The sequence below is a fragment of the Protopterus annectens genome, chromosome 1.part1 (assembly GCF_019279795.1).
Source record: "Protopterus annectens isolate FY-2018-M chromosome 1.part1, PAN1.0, whole genome shotgun sequence".
Classification (NCBI taxonomy): domain Eukaryota; kingdom Metazoa; phylum Chordata; order Ceratodontiformes; family Protopteridae; genus Protopterus; species Protopterus annectens.
In genome coordinates this window covers 299,420,576-299,439,037 of record NC_056726.1, presented here as the reverse complement: position 1 = coordinate 299,439,037, position 18,462 = coordinate 299,420,576, and the positions used below count along the sequence as shown (strand labels likewise).

Genomic DNA, 18,462 nt, shown 5'->3' with positions numbered 1-18,462 from the left:
TCTATATATCCCCCTAAAACTGCATGTATGGAGCTTAGAATATATATGAAAACAGTAACTTTTCAGCAAGGCTTTTTATTTCAAGGTGGTGACTAAAATTTTGTATGTAGCAGTGAAGATGTGTCAAGAGGCTTTAAAGGGGAAAATGTAAGTAAAGGAAGTTGCTTTTTAAGGAACTTTTTGTAAGTATTTGGTATGGAAGATGATATTTTAGCATCAGCAGTTCAAAGTTTGCATTTTATTTTTCATAGGTTCATAGGTTCATACTAGGCTATCCGCCCTGGGGCATTTATAAGCCTAGCCCGATTGTGTTTGGCTTACGCCACCCCTTGATTTGAGTATACTGTGCCCTTTTTAAAGTTTAGTTTACTGTGCCTCTGTCTAATAGTGACACGGAAGTAATCCCCGGAACAAACCTACAATCCCCCATCCACTCATCAAGATTCTTCTTGAAGAGAGTCAGTGAGGTGCTCTGCCTAACATGAATTGGAATTCTATTCCAGAGCGAAGGGAGCCTCTGGGTTATGAATCTGTCCCTCCAGCATGTTCTATTTATTTCTGTGCTGAGGTTCAAGTCCCTCGAGCGCGTGGCTGTAAGGGATTTAGATTTACTGAGGTGGAGCATGTCCATTAATTCTGGGTTGGACATAGCTCTATATGTCAGGCATAGATCACCTCGAAGTAGACGGTATGCAACTGAGTAGAGCTGGAGTTTTTTTTAACCGAGCAGCATATGGCATCTGTTTGAGTCCTTTGATCCTCTTGGTGGGGTACTTTTGGGGTCTTTCTAATTGCTGCAGGTGTCTGGTAAGGTACATCCCAAAGGGGGCATTGTATTCTATGATGGGCCTGATGAGGGATGAATAAAGGGGCACAATTACCTCTCTTGATCTAGATGTGAATCCTTTCATGATGAGGTGGGCTATGTAGAAGGTCTTTCTAACCACTTTGGCAATGTGGTTGTCAAAGGAGAGATTGCTATCAACTTGGGTCCCTAGATCCCCAATTACTTTCTCTGTACTTAATAGGTTACCACCTATGTGGTAATTTGTGGGCACATTGTTTTTGCCAAAGGGTATGACTATACACTTTTTGGCATTTAGCTTTAGACCATGGCTCTGGCACTAGTTATCCGTCTCTAAGAGACCTTTTTGAAGGATGTTTGTGTCAGCTGGAGAGTCGATTATGGCGCCCAGTTTGGAGTCATCTGTGAACTTGGTGAGCCATAGTCCTCCCACGTTGGCCTGTACCTCAGAAAAGTAAATACCGAACAAGAGAGGTCCCAGGACAGAACCTTGTGGGATGCCACTTGTGACCGGTTTCGAGTCTGACATGGCTCCAGCAACTCTGACTCTGTGGGTTCTGTCTTTGAGCCAGTTTGCGACCCATCTTGTGACATAGGGGTTTATATTTAGGCTGGATAGCGTATCTATGATGCCCGAGTGGGGTATTGTGTCAAATGCCTTTGCGAGGTCCAGATAGGCTGTGTGGACTACCTTCCCCTTCATCTATGGCCTTGGTGACTGTTTCGAAGAAGTCACCAGGTTCAAAAGGCAGGATCTGCCCTTGACAAAGCCAAATTGGGTAGGATCTAGTGTCTGTAGGTCCCCAATGTCTTTGTTTATGAGTTCCATGATGATCCTATCCATAGCCTTGCATACTAGGCTAGTCAGGCTTATGGGGCGATAGTTTCCAGGGTCCGCAGAGGCGCCACCTTTGTGGAGTGGGACCACTGTTGCTGTACACCATTCTTTGGGCACATATCCTGTAGTGAGGCTGAGATTGTACAGCAGTTTTACTTGAGGGATTAGTTCTTCGGAGTTCATGTAGGACGCAACCCGGGACACCATCTGGTCCCATGGAAGCAGTGTTTTTTGCTTTGGAGAGGGCGGCCTTCACCTGAACATCAGAGATGTTTGGGAGGCTGCACTCTGCCGGGATAGATACTTGCTCTTTTGGGGGGGGTGGAGAAGTTTATAAACTCAACTCACATTTTATACTGACTGCTACATCTCTATTATAGCAACAAACCTGGAAAACCCCCCACACAAATGACAGAAATTCTAGCAAAAAAGAAAGTCTTGCTTCCACCCTATCTCCATTGCTTAAATTAATAAGTTGGTAGCAAAAAAAGAGAAAACTGACCTCAACAGCACCAGATAATCTGCTTCTGGAATGTCTCCATCGAACATAAATCAAACATATGCATCCAATTTCAAGATCACCTTTTTAAGTAATACCCTCACATACCAGGTGTCCTATGAAATACTACTTAGAGCAGATGTGCTGACTGAGTCACTGTTGCAGACATGCACGGCCAGGGTATCAAAGCTTTACCCTCCTTCTACATACATCCAGGTGATAACCTCAGCTTGTAGGCATTGGGATATACAATGAAGCATGCATATATGAGATCCTCAAACTTTCTCACCATCAGCCTGAACACAAGCCCTTGCACCCAATGGACTGTATTCATTTGTGTGTTCTGTACGATAGCTTCACTTGTTAGGTCAGATAAGTGCCTTTTTGCTAATTGTTAGATGTCATCTAGGACTGGACAGATTTTGTACAAAGGCTTGCGCACTAAATGCCTGTCCTGTCTAGGTCCCGAACACGACTATAAATCCTGATATTCTTTGTGTTTCACTGTTGCAGTCTTCATATTTGGGTTATACCTGCCAGGATAGCCCTTGGTTGGCCCGAATACCAGAGAATTAGTATTTCTGCGTTGGTTGCTGTCGCTTGAGGACTGACGGGTCATCAGGAGTATAAAGTAAGGCAGCTGACGCCATTACATCAGTCTTTCTTGCCGTGGAGCTCGAAGCAGAAGCAGTTCACATGAGTGCCGGTCGGCCGCTACCTGAGTTTCGTCTACCGAATTGAAGATGAAGTCTTCAAAAGCTAAGTACCCCGTTTGGGATCCTTTTTTCTTGCACTAACCGATGTCAGAAAAAGTTAATAATTGTCTCGCTTGTGGAAAGCAAATATCACACTGAGACTTCCACTTTTACTGCGTCACTTGTTTAGGCCCATACCACAAGGTCCTCCTTTGTTGCTTCTGTGCTTTGTTCAATGCCAGAACTATCTGTCATCAGGCTCTTATTGTAGCCAGGTATTTTCGCTTACAGTCCTCCAATTCCGATATGGCTTCAGTAAGCCATCCAACAGCAGATCTTCTGAAAAAAACGTAAAAATAAAGACAGATCGTCCAGATCTACTGACACTTCCGTTAAGCTAGTCGTCAGTTCTCCGGTACTCAGTGAGGTGCAGACCTTGATGCCCACTTCAGTTGATTCACAGGCCGCTACCGAGACCCTTTCGGAGTCCGGTATGTCACAAAACTCTTCTTCGACTAAGGATCCTGCGGCTATCTCTACCTTGGATGAGTCTGGAGCCGCTGAGCAGGCACTGGCTTCCGAGGAAGTCCTTTGCACTACTGAATCTCAACAGAAACCAATGTCTTCTTTCATTACTACTGTTCTTTCAAAAACGACAGTTTCTTAGGCCCAGGGTTCGAACTACACCCAAGAAACCGATGGCCCTCTCACAGGCGCCTGCTACCTTGCCTCAGTCTCAAATGCTTAAAATGGCAGAAGACCTTATCATGCTGATCAGGGGAAGCCAAGCTACCCCCTTCCAAAAGGAAAATAGATTTGTCCCCTGTATTTTTATCTGATCAAGAGTCAGATTACTCTGATGCATCTGACTATGAAGACATGCAGCCCCTTTCCACTTATGAGGATTCTGATGCAGAGGACTCCATTCCTTCAGCCCCCCCCCCCCCAGAGGATTTTTCCTTTGGGGAAACCCTCCATACTTTAAGGGAGCATTTCGAATGGGAGAGTCAGGACAACCCTCAGTCAAAAAAGAGACGCAGGAAATTCCTAGGTCTTCCACAGCACAGACCTTTGGTCATCCCCCCAGTCCTGGATATTGTGGAGGATGTTTTCCTCGAATCCAACTCGACTCCTGATGCCCTACCTCCTGCTCCCAGAAAACGTGGCAGGTACTATAGAGTCCCGACGCACACAAATATTTTTTTTTAAAAATCCAACAGCTGACCCTGAGGTCATTTCTCAAGGGCCAAAAGGGATTAAAGCAACCTCTGCTAAGAATCCGACCCTCCCAGACAGGGATTCCCGAGCTTTGGACAGATGGGGTAAAAAAGTATACACCTCAGCCACTCTTGCTATCAGGGAGCTAAATTGTCAGTTCCTTATCCTGAAATTTCAGCAACATACCTTAGAACTCCTTAAACAAAAATTTTCTTTCTTTCCTGCTTGGGCAGAATTAAAAGATTTACCAGAGTTAATGCATTCTGCAAGTCAAGTAACTAAACACACTTTGCACTGTTATTTAAATGCCCTAGAAGCTTCTTGCAGTGGAGCAGTCACTGGATCTGTAATTAGAAGACATGCATGGCTTAAGGAGCAACCCCGGGCAGACCATGTAAAATCCAAATTGTTGGATGCCCCCTTGCACAAAGGTAACCTATACGGCACTAAGCAGAAAAGGTCTTAAAAAAGATGGAAGAGAAAGCAAAATCTATGCAAACAGTTAAGGATTTCTTACAGGTCCAGCCCCCTAAGTTTAGCAGGCATTGTCCCTCCAAGCACTGGTCCTTTCCTGCTCCGAGTAAACATGCCCAGCCCAGGTTCTGTGGAAACAGTTCCCCCCAGACACCAGCCCCAGTGAATGCAGAGATCTAAGCAGTGGACTACCCCCACTTCAAAACCAGGGAATTCTAAGCCACCCCCTTATGATAAGAACTCACAATGACTCACCTCCTCCGCCCCCACCCTCTGCCCACCTTCACTTAGCCCTTAGGAGGAAAACTCTCTCTTCATTCAAACACCTGAACCACCATTACCAATGACCAATGGGTTCTGAAAATTGTGTCCCAGGGATACAAACTTTCCTTCCACACCCTTCCAACCCCAAAAGGGTTCCCAGATCTACCACCAAATCAGTGGGCAGAGGCTCAAAACCAAATCCTTTCCCTGCTGTCTATGAGGGGAGTAGAGCACGTTCCTGCAGAACAGATAGGCCAAGGCTTCTACTCCAGGCTTTTTCTCGTGCCCAGAAAAGAAGGCACCTGGCACCCCATCTGCGATTTATCCATTCTAAACACCTTCCTGGTGATTCCAAAATTCAAAATGCTCACCCTCCAGCAGCTGCTACCCATGCTGTCCAAAAAAGATGCTTGGCTGGCCACCCTAGATCTAAAAGAGGCCTTCCTCCACATTCCTATCAGGGAATCATGCAGGAAATATCTCTGCTTCAGGGCAGGAACTCAACACTTTCAGTTCTCTGCGCTTCCCTTTGGCTTATGTACTGCTCCCAGAGTTTTCACAAAATCTCTGGCTCTGGCCATTGCCTTTTGCAGACAAAGAAATATTCAAATTTACCCATACTTAGACGACTGCCTTATTCAGGCAGACAGACAGGAAAAGCTACTCAAGCACCTGGTCTTTGTAAAAACCCTAACCTCCCTGGAGTATACACTCAATGAAAAGAAGTCCAAGCAGGTGCCCACCCAAAGGATAATCTTCCTGGGAGCAAGTCTGGACACAGCATCCCAGATGGCTTACCTTACACCAGAGAAACTAATTTTCCTGACAGCCTTCTTCTCTCAACTAGCCACCAGAACCCAGCTGTCTGCAAGGGAGATCCTGCAAGCTCTGGAGTTCATGGCATCTTGCGTACTTACTCATTCCATATGCTAGACTGCATATGAGGAAACTACAATGGTACCTAAAGAGCCTTTAGTGTCAACACTCTCAAGACCTGGAAACTCTTCTACCTATAATTCCTTGCCTCAGAAAGGATTTTCTTTGCTCCCACAACAATGGACTGCCCTTCTCGCCACCCCCCGCCTGCCAGACTCTTACCACAGACACATCGGTTTACACTTGGGGTGCTCACCTGGATGGCAGGTGCATACAGGGCCAATGAAGCCCACAGCAAATCCCTCTGCACATCAGTCAAAAAGAGATAGTGGCTGTGCAGAAAGCCTTGGTAGCTTTCAAGTCCCTTCTCTGTTCAGGGGCTCTCCTGATCAAAATAGATGACACCACTGTGATGTGGTACATCAGCAAGCAGGGAGGGACTCACTCCTACCCTCTATGCAGGCTGGCCATGACCCTTTGGCTCACAGCCTCTTCCATGCAACTACACCTGTTAGTACAATACCTACCAGGCTCTCTCAACACTCTGGCAGACCAAATAAGCAGAAGTCTTTGGACCCACATGAGTGGCAACCCAACAGAAGTACCTTCACCCTAATAACTCAGAAATGGGGAAGTCCAAAGGTCGACCTCTTTGCCTCCCACGCCAACCATCAGCTCAGCAAATTCTGCATCAGGGAGCATCACTGCATTGCTTGGAAAGTGGATGCCCTGTCCTTCCCCTGGGTCAGTCTATCGGTCTATGCCTTTCCTCCCCTACCTCTCATCCCCAGGGTACTGCTCAAAATAAGGGAGGAAAAACCAAGGACCATTCTCATAGCTCCAAACTGGCCCTGACAACACTGGTACCCCCTGCTGCCTCCTTGGCATCTTTCTCAGATTCCAAACCTCCTGACCCAGAGGGAAGGGGAATTCATGCATCCCCAATTGCAGGCACTCAGTTTGGCAGCCTGGCTTATTCCCTAACCCCGAACCAATCTGCCATCCACAGTAAACAGCTTCTGGATGTGATCCGTGAGGCCAGACATCTTAGCACCAGAAAGTCTTATGCACATAAATGAAAAAGGTTCTGCACCTGGATCTAGGCCAAGGGAGCCAATGCGGCACAGCCCTCCCATCCCTCTCATCCTGGATTACTTAGCTGACCTACTACACAGTGGCCTCTTTCTCTGCTATAAAAATTCATGCCTCTGCTATTTCTGCTCATTTTCCCACTGAGCAGCCCCTTTTCTCACACCCTTTGATCAAACAGTTCCTCAGAGGGGCTAGCAACTTGAGGCCCCCCAGAAGGGCACCAACACCAGCTTGGGACCTTAACTTTGTTCTGGAAAAGCTCACCCTGCCCCCTTTCAAACCAGCTGCTTCTGCAGAGCTAAATTTCTCTCCTGGAAGAGAGCATTTCTTCTGGCCATCACTTCAGCCAGAAGAGTCTCTTGAGCTGCAAGCTCTCATGGCTGTGGAACCATTCATCAACTTCCATGCAGACAGGGTATCCTTCAGAACTAACCCATCCTTCATGCCCAAGGTGGTGTCCAGTGTGGCTCTCAACTAATCCATTCACTTCCCCACCTTCTTTTCTAATCCCCAGAACTAGGGGGAAAAGATTCTTCACTCTCTAGATGTCCACAGACAGCTCAGATTCTATCTGGACAGGACTAAATCCTTCAGAAAGTCTTATCAATTGCTGGTTCACTTTGCTACAGGGGCAGAAGGTAAAGCCATCTCCAAGCAAATCATTTCCAAATGAATAGCACGCTGCATCCATTTCTGCTACAAACAACATGGAAAGCCTCCCCCAAGGGGGTCAGGATACACTCCACCAGAGCAGCCTCCACCACTGCAGCTTTCCTCAGAGGACTCCCAACCAGGGACATCCTGGATGCTGCCACCTGGACATCTGTTCACACTTTCACCAAGCATTACCACCTGCCTCTCTTCTCCAAATCCAGGGCAGGGTTTTTTTGACTGCCTCCACCCTCTTCCTCAGCTTTGGGAAACTACCCAAATGTGATGACTGCAACAGTGAAACACAAAGAACATAGTACAGTTGTGTACACTTACCATAAATGTAGATGAGTGTATTCACTGTTGCAGTCCTGGTATCCCTCCCTCCATACCCCTTATTCTCCTTTACAAGGGACTTATTGGTATTTATTTTCCACTGGTGGGGTTCTTCCACCAAAACCTGGCCTCCTACTTTGGGGGCTCCTAACAGGTTAGGGCAAGAAAAACTGATGTAATGGCGTCGGCTGCCTTACTTTATACTCCTGACGACCTGACGTCAGCAACTGACACAGAAATACTAAGTCTCTGGTATTCGGGCCGGCCAAGGGCTACCCTTGCAGAGATAACCCAAATGTGATGACTCCAACAGTGAATACACTCTTAACATGTACATTTATGGTAAGTGTACACAATTGTACTTTCCATCTGTCAGCCATTCTTTCCTAAAACCCTACAATCTTGCCATACCTTCCTCAAGACCCAACTTCTGAAATGCTTGGCCCAGCCCACTATGTCAGAAGGCCTAGGTGTTGGCCTACCACCTTAGAAAAAAATGAAAAGACCTAGAGAGGATTCTCCTGCACTCGTCTTAGAGTCAGATGCATCAGCTGAGGTGGTTGAACCCACAGCATGTCAGTCGTCTTCTCACGAGCCCTGCACCGTGACCGTACCAGAGGCTGGTACAACAAGCTGCTCATTGTCTTGGAGGGTCCTTGCAGAATCCCACAGATCCTTGCATGGGAAAAGATCCCCAGTTCCTTGATTAGAAAAGCACCAGGGCTTACAACCCCCTAAACTGATTCAGGCAGATGTCACCCCTAAAAAGTAAAGGCAAAAATTAAACATTTGACGTCCCCTTCTGCATCCAGGGAGAAAGAATGGATTGATTTTTAATGTCTCTGAAGCCGCTACCTTTTCCTCTCTGATGAGGAATTGAACAGTATTTTGGGTCTTTCTCTTGACTACTCATCTGAGTTAGTCTCCAGAAAAAGATTTCCTCAGATGAGGGCGACTATGTCTCCAGATTCTCCCCTTGAAAGAAGCCTCCTTTGGCAAAACCTTTCAAAGCACGATGAAACATTTTGAATGGCAGCCCAGACAGGTGTCCGAGGTGCAAAAACAATGCAACAACTTATTACAGATGGGCACTCCTGCTTCTCCTCCAGTTCATGTAGTGCTAGATGCTTACCTGGATGCATTTCAAGCCAACTCTTCTGCACCTGATTCTCAGTCTCCTCCTCCAGAAAGGCCAAATAAGTTCTACAGAGTTCCTGATGAACTCAAGTATCTGTCTAAAAACCCTATAGCAAAGTCACTTGCAGTTTTCCTGGCCTCAGACAAACCTTCCAAGTTGTTCCCTGGTACTAATGTTTCTCCTCATTGACAAGGACAGTCGAGTAATGGACAGTTGGAGTTAGTGTATACTTTCTCCACCTTAGCTTTCAGAGCTGTAAACTAACAAAACCAAGTGACCAAATACTTGCTGTTTGTGTTACAGCCCTTAAGCAAGGCCATCACTGAAACACAGACTCCAGAATCAAAACAGCATATGCAGTCTTTAGTGGCCGAGGCTCTTTAAATACCCAGGCACTGTATAAAATGCAGTTATGTTGCTGTCTCTTCCAGGACAGCTGCCACTAACTCCGTGATCAGGTGTTTTGCCTAGCTATACCTATTACAGAAGATTTCACATCTAGGATTTTAGACTACCCCTTGGATAGCAATGCCCTTTTTGGCTTGCAACCTGCAAGGCTGTGCAGGAACAGGACAAGACAGTGAAAGATTACCATCAGACTCTGCTGCCTACACTTCCCAGGTACTGTCGAAATTGTTCAGCAAAATCAACTTCCTTCTTCAAGCGAGATCCTAGAATTCCTCATAGGCAAAGAAACATTTGTAAGAAAAAATTCCCAGAAAAATCTAAGGGTTTTCTCCTTCTGCGAGGCAACAGTTTGGTAGTAGACCCCTGTTTTTTTTTTTTGTTTCAACTTGTCTGCCCCTCCAAACCCTGCCCATCCATTCCCTTTTACAAAATGACTTGCTTTCTTTTTTCCTGTTTAGGAAGCAATAACCTCAGGCAAGGTGGGCCTCATTTTCAAGGAGGGTTACTGTGTCTTGAGAAAGCAGCCGAACTCACAGGGAAATACTCCTTCCTCCTCCCACCCAGATATACCTGCTAGACCCTGTTGTACAGGATGTACTGGCTCAGGGAACTATAGAAGAGGTCCCCACATTCTATTCAGGAAAGGAATTTTACTCCAGGATCTTCCTGTTCCCAAGCAAAGAAGAGGGTCAGTAGAGACCCATCCTGGACCTGTCCAGACTAAACATCTTTCTGAGAATTATCCTCCTTCAAACTGTTCTAACTTCCCCACTTCCTTAAGCTTTTCTGGTATATTTAGACCTGAAGGATGCTTATGTTCTTATCCCCATCTGCCCTTCCTACAGAACATTTTTCAGGTTCTTTACTGGGTCAGCACATTTTCAGTTTAATGCTTTCCCCCTTTGGTCATTTTACAGTTTCAAAGATTTTCACAAAATGCCCGTCTCCAGTTATATTTTTTTTATTGCATTCAGGGCATACAAATCTTCCTTTACTTGGGCAACCTTCTTCTCCAGGCTGTATCCAGGAACACTCCTCTAAAACACCTTCATTACACTGTGCAGCTTTTCTCTCTCCTGGGGTTCACCATCAATTACAAAAAAATCCTAGCTCATTCCCACCCAGCAGCTGTCCTTTCTGGGATGCAATCTGGGCACATTTGCCATGCATGCCTCTGTTTCTCAGTTGAAAGTCACCTCCATAGCTAATGAGTTCCTGATGCTTCCAGCATAGATCATTGTTTAGCCAGAGAAGCTCTGAGGGCCCTGGGACTCATGGCTGCCATCATCCCTCTGCTGCCCCTCGTCAGACTACACAAGAGGAAAATACAACAATATCTGAAATCAGTGCGGTCCTGGCACTCTAACCCTCTTGATACCCACATTCCCCTTCTTCCTTGCATCAAGAAGGAACTCCTTTGGTGGAGCAACTGGGTTATGCTCAATTCAGGTCTTTCATTCACTCCATTCCCACACAACCAAGTCCTGTTTACACAGGTCATGGGGGGGCTTGGACAGGAGACCGCAGAGTCTGAGAGAAGTGGCCTGCCTGTGTACTTAAAGAATGCATCAACTTAAAGGAAACAAGGGCATTTCCACAACCCCTACAGCCTTTCTCACATCTTTGAAAACCATGAACTCTGCTGTTGTACACAGACAAACACCACAGTTATGTGATACGTAAACAAGCAGGGAGGCACAAGATCCTGTCCCCTGTAAGGCTAGCACAGGCAAACTGACACCTAGCCCCTCAGATGAATCTTACTCTTAGAGCAGCATGTCAACAGAACATTATCTCTATGCAGGGATTTGGAAAATTCCCACGAATGGTCATTGAACACAGAGACGTTTAAAGCCATAACTGTCAGATGGTGATTCCTCAAACAAGACCGATTTGTCTCCTGTGAGCATTATCTGCTCCCATGTTTCTGCACAAGGAATCGTTACCTCTAGCCTGGGGGGACAGATGTATTCTCCTTCCAATGGACGGGGGAAGTTCCTTTATGAATACCCCACCCACTCACCTCTGCTCCTAAGGCTCCTACTCAAGGCCCAGAAGGAATCTCCAAAACTCCTGCTTCTGGCACCTTTATTGCCAAGAGAGCACTGGTTCCTGCTCCTGTTTCACCTGTCAAAGGGAAACTACTAAAACCAGATCTAATCACCCAACAGGCCAGCTCCTTCATCCCAATCTGACCTCACTCAGTCTAACCGTCAAGGCCCTATGGGGAGAAAGTGTACATGCAGTTATTTAATTTTATCTTGTATAGGATTTAGTGTGTGTTTATGAAAAGGACTTGGTGTAATTTATTTGTTTGGCATTCGTTTACTGGGAAAGTCAGACTAGGTCATGGGGTACCCATTTTCAGCAGATGCCCAGAGAAAAAGCTCCAGATACACACAGTTAACAGAATGAAAAACTAGACAAAGTCATAACACTCGAGCACAAATATGAAAACAACACACTAGTTTGTTAGAATGAGAACTTTAACATAATAGTCATAACATTCAAGCACAAAATTTGAGAAACTGCACATTAGTTTGTCAGAATAAAAACTCAGCAGACATAATAGTGTTCAAGCATAAATTATATGGGAAGCCTGATAGGAAGATGCACCATTATTTACATAATAGATGATTATTATAATGATTATTAATATTCTAGAGGTCATGAAATATGGTGCCAGGTTATATTGGTGAAAGGTGTAGGATAGTACGAGTAGAGAAGGGTAGGGTGTGATAGAGGAGGGATAGTAGGAATAGATGTGGAAAAAGTAGGAGTGTAACCTCGGGGGAATTATGTGTAGAGTGAGGGGGGGAGGGGGGGTAAGTTGTAATAGTATGTCAGCCTGGGCTCGTACAGGAGCAAATCCAAGCTTTGTTGAAGCATTCTTTTATAGAGGTTTTGAAGGAGTGCAGGTTAGTAGCAGTTTTGATTGTCAAAGGAAGGGAGTTCCATAGTTTACCACAGAGCAGGAGTAAAGGCTGGGGCTTGGGTTTTGTTAGGTTTATAAGTTGTGAGGAGATGTTTGTCTTCAGATCTGAGATATTTATGTGGGATATACAAATTAATTGGCTTAAGAGCAGGACAAGCTAGTGGGTTGTGGATGATTTTGTATACCATATTTGTACGTATTGGAGGGGGAGTTCAAGCCATCTTAGGGGAATGTAGGGCTTTACAGTGATGAGTTAGGGGTGTTGTATTTAGGGCAAATTTGGCAGTTTTGTTATATCAGCTTTCCAGTTGTTTTCGTAAGGAGGTTTGTAAGTTAGTTAGAATTGGGCCCCCATATAACAGCGGGGGCAAGAGGTTGTTTTTGGCCAGGGTAATTTTGGTAGCTGCTGTGAGGAATTTTTTATTCCTGTATTGCATGCCTAGTTATTTATTTATTTATTTTTTTAAATACTGTTTTGTACATGTAGGTCAAACCTGGGATTGTCAGTTATGACACCTAGCAGATATTCTTCGTGTTTCACTGTTGCAGTCATTACATTTGGGTTATCTGCTTGCAGTAGCCCTCAGTCGGCCTGATTAACAAAGTATTGGGTCCTGCGTCAGTTGCCGTCTCTTCTTCTGTGACGTCAGGGGTATAAAACATGCAGCCGACACCATTACATCAGTCTTTCTTACCGTGCAGTGCCCGAAGCAGAAGCAGTTCGCAAGTGCCAGTCGGCTGACTCCTGAGATTTTCGTTTTTGTGTTTCAGAACCGAAGTCTTCAACTAAAGCTAAGTACCCCGTTGAGGAAACTTTTTCTTGCTCCTTACCGATGTCAGTAAAAGTTAATTGCATTTCCTGTGGAAAGCAAATACCTCACAAAGATTTTCATTCGTACTGTATTCCTTGCCTAGGCCCTGACCACGACATATCTTGCTGTCGGTTTTGTGCTTTATTTAATCAATGCACTATCTGTCGTCGGTATATTTTTGCCTCTAAATATTTCTGTTCTCGGTTTAATTATCCAGAAATGTTGTTGGTTAGCCATCCGACTACCGGTATTCCGAAAAATCGCAAAGATAAAGACAGAGACAGGCCGCCTGGGTCCAAAGGTCCCGACAACGCTTCTCCTAAGCCAGTCGCCAGTTTGCCGGTACTCAGTGAGGCGCTTTCGCAGGCCCTGATACCCGCTATTTCTGATTCGCAGGCCTCTACTGAGACCCATTCAGAGTCCGGTATGCCGCGAGATGCTTCAACTGTGGAACCTGCGGATGTCTCTACCTTGAATGGGTCCGGAGCCGCTGTGCAGACACTGGCTTCTGAGGGTGTATTCAGGCCTACAGACTTGCATATTAAACCAACGCCTCTTTCTTCCTTAAGGCCTAAACCTCGAACCATGCCTAGGGCCTCTGTGCCTAAAAAACAAATAAGAATGGCTGAAGATCTTATAACTCTCATCAGGGGAAGCCAGCCACCCCCTTCTAAGAGACCTAGGACTGAATTTGTTTGAGTCTTCTGACCAGGATTCTGATTCTTCTGATGATCTGGATTTACCCTTCTCTACTTATGAGGATTCTGATGCAGAGGACTCTATTCCCTCTGCTTCCCCTCCAGAGGATTTTTCTTTTGGTGAAACCTTGCACACTCTAAGGGAGCATTTTCACTGGGAAAGCCAGGATTTTTCTGATTCGAAAAGGAGGCTTAGGGATTTCTTACTCCCTGCCTCAGCATAGGCCTTTAGCTATACCCTCCTGTACTAGACTTTGTTGATGATGCCTTTTCGGAATCTAGTTTGGCCCCTGATTCTTTGCCTCCTGCTCCCAGAAAACCCGATAGATATTACAGGGTCCCTGATTCTCACAAGTTCCTTTTTAAAAATCCTATTGCGGATCCAGAGAGTATTTCACAGGGACTCAAGGGCATTAAGGCTTCTACTGCTAAAAATCCTACCCCTTCTGATAGAGACTCCAGGGTGCTGGATAGATGGGTTAAGAAGGTTTACAATTCTGCAACCTTGACCATTAGGCCTTAAACTGTCAGTTTCATATGTTAAAGTATCAACAACATGTTATTGTATTGCTTAAACAGAAAATGATGTTGATTCCTGACTGTACTGAAAATAAAGAATTACAGGATTTAATGCATTCTGCTGAACAGGTTGGAAAACATACTTTGCAATGTGGATTTGATTCATTTGAGGCCTCTTGCAGGGCTGCTGTCACTGGGTCTGTACTCAGAAGGCATGCTTGGCTTACGGAGCAATCTTTGCCTGATCATGTTAAAGCTAAACTGTTGGATGCTCCCTTAAATCAGGACCGCCTGTTTGGCAACAAAGCTGAGGAAGTTCTTAAAAAGATGGAAGATGAAGCTAAATCTATGCAAACTGTTAAAGATTTCTTAAAAGTGCAGCCTCCAAGATTTAGTAGGCATTGGCCCTCTAAGAATTGGTCCTTTCTGGCCCCTTCCAGGTCTTCTCAATCCAAACCCAGACACAGCAGAAACCCCAGGTTTCAGTCTCAGGGTACGCACAAGACTAAGCAGTGGGGGGCTTCCACATCCAACTCTGGGAGTAGTAAGACTCCCCCTTATGGAAAACTGTCTGAATGACTTGCTTTTAAAACTTCCAAGTACTTCTCAACTGAATGCTCCTTTAGGTGGAAAAGTTGGTCTGCAGGCCAAAAACTGGGAGCTCATTACCCAGAATAAATGGGTCTTAAACATAGTGTCCCAAGGATACAGATTTCACTTCCACACATTACCAACACCAAACGGGTGGCCAGGTCTACCCCCAAATCAATGGGCAGAGGCCCAAAAGCAAGTACTTTCCCTCTTAAACATGGGGGCTATTCAGTTGGTACCAGAAGAGGAAAAGGGACAAGGTTTCTATTCCAGACTTTTTCTGGTAACCAGAAAAGACAATTCATGGCGTCCTATGCTGGACCTTTCTACTCTAAACACCTTTTTGGTGATTCCAAAATTAAAGATCCTGACTCTTCACCAATTGCTTCCTATGCTAGGCAAATATGCTTGGTTGGCAACACTAGATTTAAAAGAAGCATACCTGCACATCCCTATCAGGGAATCTTGCAGGAGGTACCTACGCTTCAAAGCAGGCTACGCACACTGTCAGTTCTCTGCACTGCCCTTTGGGTTATCTACTGCACCCAGGGTATTCACAAAGTGCCTAGCTCCAGTCATTGCATTTTGCAGGCAAATAAATATTCAAATATATTCATACCTGGACGATTGTCTAATTCAGGCAGAAAGCCAGGACATACTTTTGAATCATCTGGCCTTTGTACAAAGGGTGTTGACTTGTCTGGGGTACGCCATAAACGAAAAGAAATCACACCTGGTACCCTGTCAGCAAATTATATTCCTGGGAGCAAGCTTGAATACAACTTCCCAGGTGGCTTTCCTCACGCCAGAGAAACAGATTAATTTGGCAACCTACTTCAGAGAAGTGGTCACAAAAACCCTGCTGTCTGCAAGGCAAGTACTGCAAGCCTTTGGGTTAATGGCCTCCTGCATTCTTCTAATTCCATATGCAAGGCTGCATATGAGGAAACTTCAATGGTATCTAAAAAGTCTGGTGTCAACATTCTCAGGATCTAGAAGCAATGATTCCTGTCATACCTTGCCTAGGCCTAGAGTTCCTTTGGTGGGCAGAGGCCTGCTACCAAAACAAGGGACTACCATACTCACTACCCCCTGCCGCCCAAACCCTAACAACAGACGCATCAGACTATGCATGGGGGCTCACCTGGCAGGGTAGTGCATTCAGGGCAAATGGAACCCAAGTCAAATGCACCTGCATATCAATCAAAAAGAAATTGTTAGCTGTACAGAATGTTCTGACAGCCTTCAAGGACCACATTCTTCCAGGACTAATAATGGTAAAGACGGACAACACCACGGTTATGTGGTACATGAACAATCAGGGGAGGGTACACATTCTTTCCCCCCTCTGCAGACTAGCCATGGCATTGTGGCACACAGCCTTGAGCTACCAAATGAATCTACAAGCTCAGTTCCTGCCAGGAAAACTAAATACACTGGCAGACGGACTAAGCAGAAACCTCATGGACCCACACAAGTGGAAACTGGAACCAAGGATTTTCAACATGTTGACAAGCAAATGGGGGAGCCCAGATATAGACCTGTCTGACTTCCCCCAGAACTATCAATTGGACAAATTTTGCACAAGGATTCCCCACAAGCAAGCTTGGAAAGTGGATGCTCTGTCCAGTTGGAAAAACCTATCAGTTTATGCCTTTCCTTCTCTGCCTCTGCTCTCCAAAGTACTACTAAAGATCAAACAGGACAAGCCAAGGATGATTTTGATTGCACCAGACTGGCCACGCCAACACTGGTACCCCCTCTTGCGCAGTGTGTCACGGTTAGCCCCATGGCACCTGCCTCAGACTCCTTCCTTGCGGTCTGAGCAGGAGAACCAGATTCTGCACCCTCAGCTTCAAACACTGAACCTAGCAGCCTGGCTAGTTACCTAATCTCTCCTTTACAATTTTTCAGTAAACCAGTGATGGATATCATTTTAGTGGCAAGGAGACCTAGTACTAGAAAATCTTATGCTGCAAAATGAAAAAGATTCTGTGTCTGGAACCAATCTCAAGGAATGAGCACAGCAGCGCCCAATTTACTCAGATTTTACAATACTTAAGTGAGATGCTTCACAAGGGCTTGTCCTTTTCCTCCATCAAAATTCACGCCTCCGCCATTTCAGCTCGTTATAATACAGAACCTCCCCTCTTCTTTCACCCACTGCTCAAACAGTTCCTTAGAGGGGCCAAAAATGTAAGGCCTCCCAGGCGAGCTCCAACTCCAGCCTGAGACCTTAACTTTGTCTTGGAGAAACTCACTCTTCCTTCTTTCAAGCCAGCTGCTACTGCAGATTTAAAATTTCTTTCTTGGAAAACAGCGTTCCTTTTAGCAATCACTTCAGCAAGAAGGGTATCTGAATTACAGGCCCTTATGGCAGTAGAATCTTTCATCATCTTTCATGCGGACAGGGTGTCCCTCAGAACCAATCCCTCCTTCATGCCCAAGGTGGTATCCAGTGTGGCTGTTAATCAGTCCATTCATTTGCCAACTTTCTTTCCTAATTCACAGAACAAAGGGGAACGGATACTGCACTCCTTAGATATGCACAGACAATTTAGATTCTACTTGGACAGGACTAAACCTCAAAAGAAATCTGAACAATTGCTGGTGGCATTTGCTGCAGGGAGAGAGGGGAAGGTGATTTCAAAACAAACCATTTCTAATTGGATAGGCCATTGCATTCATTTCTGCCAAAAGCACCATGCAAAACCTATCCCACAGGGCATCAGACCCCACTCTACCAGGGCTGCATCTACCTCTGCAGCCTTTCTCAGAGGCGTCCCTACCAGGGACATCCTAGAAGCTGCTACCTGGAGTTCTGTACATACTTTCACCAAGCATCATCATTTACCGTTTCTCTAAATCCAGAGCTGGCTTTGCCACTGCAGTCTTGCAGGGCCTTATAGCTGGTCCTATTGCTATTTAAATTCCTCCTCCCAACCTTAGCTTTGGGAATCTACCCAAATGTAATGACTGCAACAGTGAAACATGAAGAACATAGTACAGTTGTGTACACTTACCATAAATGTAGATGTTCAAGTGTAATTCACTGTTGCAGTCCTGGTTACCCTCCCTCAAGCCCTCTGACGTCTTTTGGCTTTACCTCTACTTTCCTTTACTATGCTAAAAAGCTTTTTGGTGTATTTGCTTTTTTGTTGGAGATATAATCTTGTATTATTTATATATTTAATTGCTTCCTATTAGGGGGGCACCTGACATCTGGGGCAAGAAAAAATGATGTAATGGTGTCGGCTGCATGTTTTATACCCCTGATGACCTGACGTCACGGAAGAAGAGACAGCAACCGACACAGGACCCAAGACTTTGTTAATCAGGCTGACTGAGGGCTACTGTAAGCAGATAACCCAAATGTAATGACTGCAACAGTGAATACACTCGAAAATCTACATTTATGGTAAGTGTACACAGCTGTACTTTTGGTATGCTGAACCAGTTCAGTTTCAGTATTGCTGGAGGAAAAGATCTAGAATTTGTTTTGTTGGAGCTATGTGATTTGTGGGTGAAGAGAAGGAGCTTTGTTTTTTTTTTTTTGGCGGGGGGGGGGGGGGTTCAGTAGGAGTTCAGCATTGGAAAGCCTTGTTTCTGTGGA

At 45.3% G+C, this 18,462-nt stretch overlaps 1 protein-coding gene across 9 annotated transcripts in view; it reads left to right on the top strand.

The window, feature by feature from the left end:
* Positions 1–18,462, top strand: part of TCF20 (transcription factor 20) — a 2,163,179-nt gene that overhangs the window by 1,856,409 nt on the left and 288,308 nt on the right. The gene's annotated exons all lie outside the window — the stretch shown is intronic.